This window comes from Seriola lalandi, unplaced genomic scaffold (genome assembly GCF_002814215.2).
Source record: "Seriola lalandi dorsalis isolate HSWRI2012SDOR001 ecotype SW California unplaced genomic scaffold, Sedor1 jcf7180002053759, whole genome shotgun sequence".
Classification (NCBI taxonomy): domain Eukaryota; kingdom Metazoa; phylum Chordata; class Actinopteri; order Carangiformes; family Carangidae; genus Seriola; species Seriola lalandi.
Genome location: NW_019524312.1, coordinates 4,416 through 9,924, shown reverse-complemented (window position 1 = coordinate 9,924; position 5,509 = coordinate 4,416). Strand labels below are relative to the sequence as shown.

The 5,509-nt window shown below is 46.5% G+C and overlaps 1 long non-coding RNA gene across 1 annotated transcript in view; it reads right to left on the bottom strand.

Annotated features, from left to right (window-relative positions):
* LOC147819396 (uncharacterized) overlaps positions 1-1,413 on the bottom strand; it is a 3,931-nt gene extending 2,518 nt beyond the window's left edge. Inside the window, exon 1 of the long non-coding RNA XR_015436962.1 lies at positions 1,281-1,413. This is a non-coding gene — a long non-coding RNA (uncharacterized LOC147819396). The remainder of the gene's footprint in view (positions 1-1,280) is intronic.
* Between the last annotated feature and the right edge of the window lie 4,096 nt (positions 1,414-5,509).

Genomic DNA, 5,509 nt, shown 5'->3' with positions numbered 1-5,509 from the left:
AGAGAGAGAGAGACAAAGACAGAGAGAGAGACAGAGAGAGACAGAGAGAGAGACAAAGACAGAGAGAGAGAGAGAGAGAGAGAGAGACAGAGAGAGAGAGAGAGAGAGACAAAGACAGAGAGAGGAGATTCTCTGGATGACGTGTAAAGTTTCATCGATTTCCCTCCAAAACAGTCAAAGTTTAAAGAGTCTCAGTGTCGAAGATCATGTGATCACAGCGTCATCGTCACATGATCATGAACCTGTGGAGACTCCATCCTGGTCTCACCCTCCAGTCAGAGGACTGTTCTGCCACCTAGTGGTGGTCAGGTGTGTGTGTGTGTGTGTGTGTGTGTGTGTGTGTGTGTGTGTGTGTGTGTGTGTTTGGGCCACAGTCCACAATTGATTTTCTCTTTTTCTGTACAGAAACATGACAGACTGATCCAGAGAACATCACACACACACACACGCACACGCACACACACACACACACACACACACACACACACACACACACAGATGTTCTGAACATGGAGTTGCTTTGTCTCTGAACACAGTTCACTTGTCGTCGTGGTAACGTCACAGCTTCATTACTCAACAAGTCACAACTTTTACAAGTTTGACCGACTGACTGACGGGTCTTTTCCCATCATGCTCCTCTCCTCTGAGCCTTTAACTTTACACCTTCAGCTTGTGTCTCATTCTTTGATCATTTCCTGGCACGTCCAGGCTGTCTCCACCTGTCTCTCTCTCTGTCTCCACCTGTCTCTCTCTGTGTCTCCACCTGTCTCCATCTCTGTCTCAATCTGTATCTCTGTCTCCACCTGTCTCTCTCTCTCTGTCTCATCTGTATCTCTGTCTCTACCTGTCTCTCTCTATCTCCACCTGTCTCTCTCTCTGTCTCCACCTGTCTCTCTCTGTCTCCAGCTGTCTCTACCTGTCTCTCTCTCCCTCTGTGTGCTTGTCTCCTTGTCTCCTGGACATGTGAACGATGTGACAGTGTGTCCTCTGTCCAGGTCTCAGTGTTGGAGTGTTTCCAGTGTGAAGTCGTCCTGTACCAGTGTTGTAATGAGAGAGTGATGTGTGTGTGTGTGTGTGTGTGTGTGTGTGTGTGTGTGTGTGTGTGTGTGGTTGTATCACTGCAGTGCCACCAGGGGGCAGAATCCACCCACTAATAACTTCACTACCCATCATCCACCTCAGCTCTCTGTCCCCTCCCTCCATCAGAAAACACCCTCTCCTGCATGTGTGTGTGTGTGTGTGTGTGTGTGTGTGTGTGTGTGTGTGTGTGTGAGTCCCACCCCATGTGAGTGATGTCCTGATTGGCTGGAGTATGGCGTTGGAGGGAGGCGGGCTGCTCTGGACCAATCAGCTGTGAGGAGGCTTGGCCCTCATGTAAATTGTTGCGGCTGTGGCTCCTAACAAAGGGACGGTCTCTCTCTACCTCTCCTCTAGCTCTCTCTCTCTCTCTCTCTCTCTCTCCTCTAGCTCTCTCTCTCTCTCTCTCTCCTCTAGCTCTCTCTCTCTCTCTCTCTCCTTTAGCTCTCTCTATCTCTCTCTCTCTACTCTAGCTCTCTCTCTCTCTCTCTCTACTCTAGCTCTCTCTCTCTCTCTCTTATAGTCAAATTCAAAAATAGCTTTATTAACATGAACAAAAACATGTTATTGCCAAAGCAGTTTACAAATTATAGTATTTTCTCTCTCTCTCTCTCTCTCTCTGATGAAGATTTAACAAACAAACAAACAAACATATAATCAATAATCAGTAGATTTGAATCCAGGACTTTGACTTGAACTGGAGCAGAAGCTTCTTCTCACTTTTACCTCCATAACTGAGACCATCAATTATTAATAGAAGAAGAAGCTCTAAATAGAAACCATTTAAAACTCAGTAATATTTCATTTTGATTGTCCAGTTAAAAACATGGATCCTAATCACCCAATTAAGACATTAACAGCAGGTCAGCACCTAATGAAGCAAAGCATGCTGGGATAGTAATGTGGCTGTTTGTTTTCTCTACCTCCTGTTTCTTCCGTCAGTCCGTCACTTTGTTATTTTTATTTCAGTCGAACAGGTTTTCTTCTTTGTTGAAAGTCTGGTTCAGTTGGGTTCAGAGTTTTACTTTCATTTATTTTCATTTAATTCCTTCTTTTTTATTTTCATCTCGCCCTTCATTACTTTTCTGTTTTGATGATCTGAGTTAGCAGAACGACCCACAGACACACCAGTGTTTGTACCTGTTGTAATCAGCTGTTTAAAGCACAGCAGGTCTGAGCTGCTGCTCGCTTCTCTGATAACTTCAGACGTCTGATGATTCAAATCTTCATCTGCTAAAATATATTGTTAAAAATGACCAACGTCAGTTTTAGTGCAGACAAAGTGAGATATGACGACATATGAAACAGCCCTGAGGGAACTCCTGCTGGGACACGGTGCTGTATAAAGTGACTCGACTGTTGCCCCCCCTTCTTCCAGGCTTTACTTCATGCTAAGCTAGGCTAACCTCATCCTGACACGCGCTCGATCGGCTGCTGTGACTTCAACATCTGAACCGAAGCTTCAGTACGAACAGGAGCAGCGATACTCGTGCTGCCCGTCTCTCTCCTGCATACAGACGCTGATCAGTCTTATAATGGAAATCTAAACTTAGCCTCCTTCATATCCCTCCGCTCGGCATCACACCCGCTCACACGGATCCAGTAGGATGGAAACCACAGACACGCTCTCCCTCCTCTCCCAGCTGAGTCGTGACTGACTGACCTTCAGTGTCACTCCCACCAGGCAGGAGGTGTGAGATTAACTTAAGACCGCTGAACTCGATCCAACTGACGACACACTGAACCCAGATCCTCCGCCTGTCAGCCCTGAAATATTACAGCTGTTCTCCATGGTCTCTAACCCTGCAGGGGTTTCCCTGGCTGTCTGTGGTGGACCATTATCATTATACAGGTGAAGCCAAACGGAGGACATTTCCTGTCCGATGGTCAATATATCATTAAAGTATTTTTACCTATGAAATAAAAAAGGGGGACAGTCCTGGTTTCCTGTGTTTTGTTGAGCTGTAATAAACCACGGTGACGGCTCTCTACAGTCTCTAAGGTCTGTTCAGCCTTTCAGCACAACGGCCGGACATCGAACATCGTAGTGTTTTCATTAACATGAGCACAAGTCGTTTGGTTGTTGTACTGAATTCTTACACCGACGCTGGAGGGTAAAACTAATTCCAGTGAAAAGCCCGCACAGCCGAGTGTAGTTAAAAAAGAAATGCGGCGCTGAACAGCAGGAGACAGTGAAAATCGAAGCTAAAGAGCTGTTGAAAGTGGGAGGAAAGAGATGAAGCGACGGAGGGAAACCTGGAGGTGGCCAGCAGAGCGGCTCAGACAAAGAAAATGAGGTTTTGTCCTGTGAGAGACAGAAAAGAGGGGAGAGAAGGATGAAGAGACGGAGGGGCTCGGACGTCAGGGTGCTGTCAAACTGAAATTCATCTGGGCCTCTGAGCGTAGGAGAGAGAGAGAGAGAGAGAGAGAGAGAGAGAGAGAGAGAGGAGGATGGAGAGCCAGGGAAGCAGGAGGATGAGAGGTGCTCAGGTAGATAATAAACTGAGCATAAGGAGCGCTCAACGCCATTACAGACTTTCCATTTGTCAGGAGATGAGAGCAGAAGCAGCAGGAGGCACCAACACATCCACCCGACTGACGACTGACTGCACGGCTAAATATTTAGTCCTGAGAGTCAGGTCCCGGGGGAGGGGAAGCACAACGAGCAACGGCTTCATCCCGCCTCATTCACCTCAGTCGTCACTTCAACTCACTGGAGTATCTCACAGCGATTACTCGCTGCACGTCTGTGGCCGTGCGGAGACGATGTCTCTGCAGCAGTCTGTGTTTCACCGCACTAACCTACGCTGTCCCACACCTGTTCCCCGAAGCAGCATCTGCACCTGAGACGTCGCAGCCACGTCCGGTTGATAATGTGGGTTAGAAGAAAGTCGCAGGTAAAAGCAGGGAAGTCAAATAAAGCACAGAGCTTCAAATTGAAGCTGTATCTGGTGCAACAATGGAGGTGGAGTATTTAGAGCCATCCAAGAAACTGGCCTCAATTCTCAGAAACAACAACTACTAATGCAAATAGATTATTAATAGATCATCAGTGAGAGTCCGGTGTTTGAGTAGGAAGCAGGAAGCAGCTGCTCCTTCTCCCCGTCACTGTTACTGCATCAGATCACAGAAAATCCATTTCCATCAAATCTTTAAGCATCATTCCTCTGGAGCTTCTATAGCTGCGTCCAAAGCAGTGGAAAAAGGTTATATATATATATATATATTTATTTACTTATTTATTTATTAATTTTGTTAAAATGAGGGAAAGTGTGTGTATGCAAGATCCAGAAAGAACTGATGTTCCTTTAAATAATAATAAACATTTGATCACAGAAAGATTAAAACAGAAACTTGCTTCATTTCTACTTTTGAAGGGTGGATCAAGAAAGTCGTGAACTGCATCGTCCGTAATTAAGTTTATACGCTCGACCTTTAACTCGCCACCCGTCCGCACGTCACAACACACCTGCCACCAAATGATTCTCCACTGAGCTTTAACAAAAGAAGAGTTGAGTGATGAGGCAGAAACCTGCGTGACAGACCTTCACCTCAGCAGGGACGTTACAGGAAGCTACAGGTACACAGACAGACAGACAGACAGACAGGTACAGACAGACAGACAGGTACACAGACAGACAGACAGACAGGTACACAGACAGACAGGTACAGACAGACAGACAGGTACACAGACAGACAGACAGACAGGTACAGACAGACAGACAGACAGACAGGTACACAGACAGACAGACAGACAGGTACACAGACAGACAGACAGACAGACAGGTACACAGACAGACAGGTACACAGACAGACAGGTACACAGGTACAGACAGGTACACAGACAGACAGGTACATACAGACATACAGACAGACAGACAGACAGACAGACAGACGGACAGGTACACAGACAGACAGACAGGTACACAGACAGACAGGTACACAGGTACAGACAGACAGACAGGTACACAGACAGACAGGTACACAGGTACAGACAGGTACATAGACAGACAGACACACAGACAGACAGACAGAGAGACAGACAGATAGATAGGTATACAGACAGACAGACAGGTACACAGACAGACTCACTCTCCATGACTGTCAGATGAAATGAAGAAATAAAACCACTTAACCTGCTACTTACACACACGCACACGCACGCACACACACGCACACACACACACACACACACACACACACACACACACACACACACACTTCCAGCGTGTTAAATCCTCACACACCGCCAGGTAAGTGTTTCTGTGGCAACCACACGGCCAAAAATAAAAGTGAGAAGATGAAAAATGAGAAAAAAAAAGACTTGAGTTCACAGTGTGAAATGATGATGTAAACTTCAGCAGCATCATCAGTGTAGGGGTGAGCCCACACTGTCACTGCACACGGCTCTGTTTGCACACAACAGGGCAGT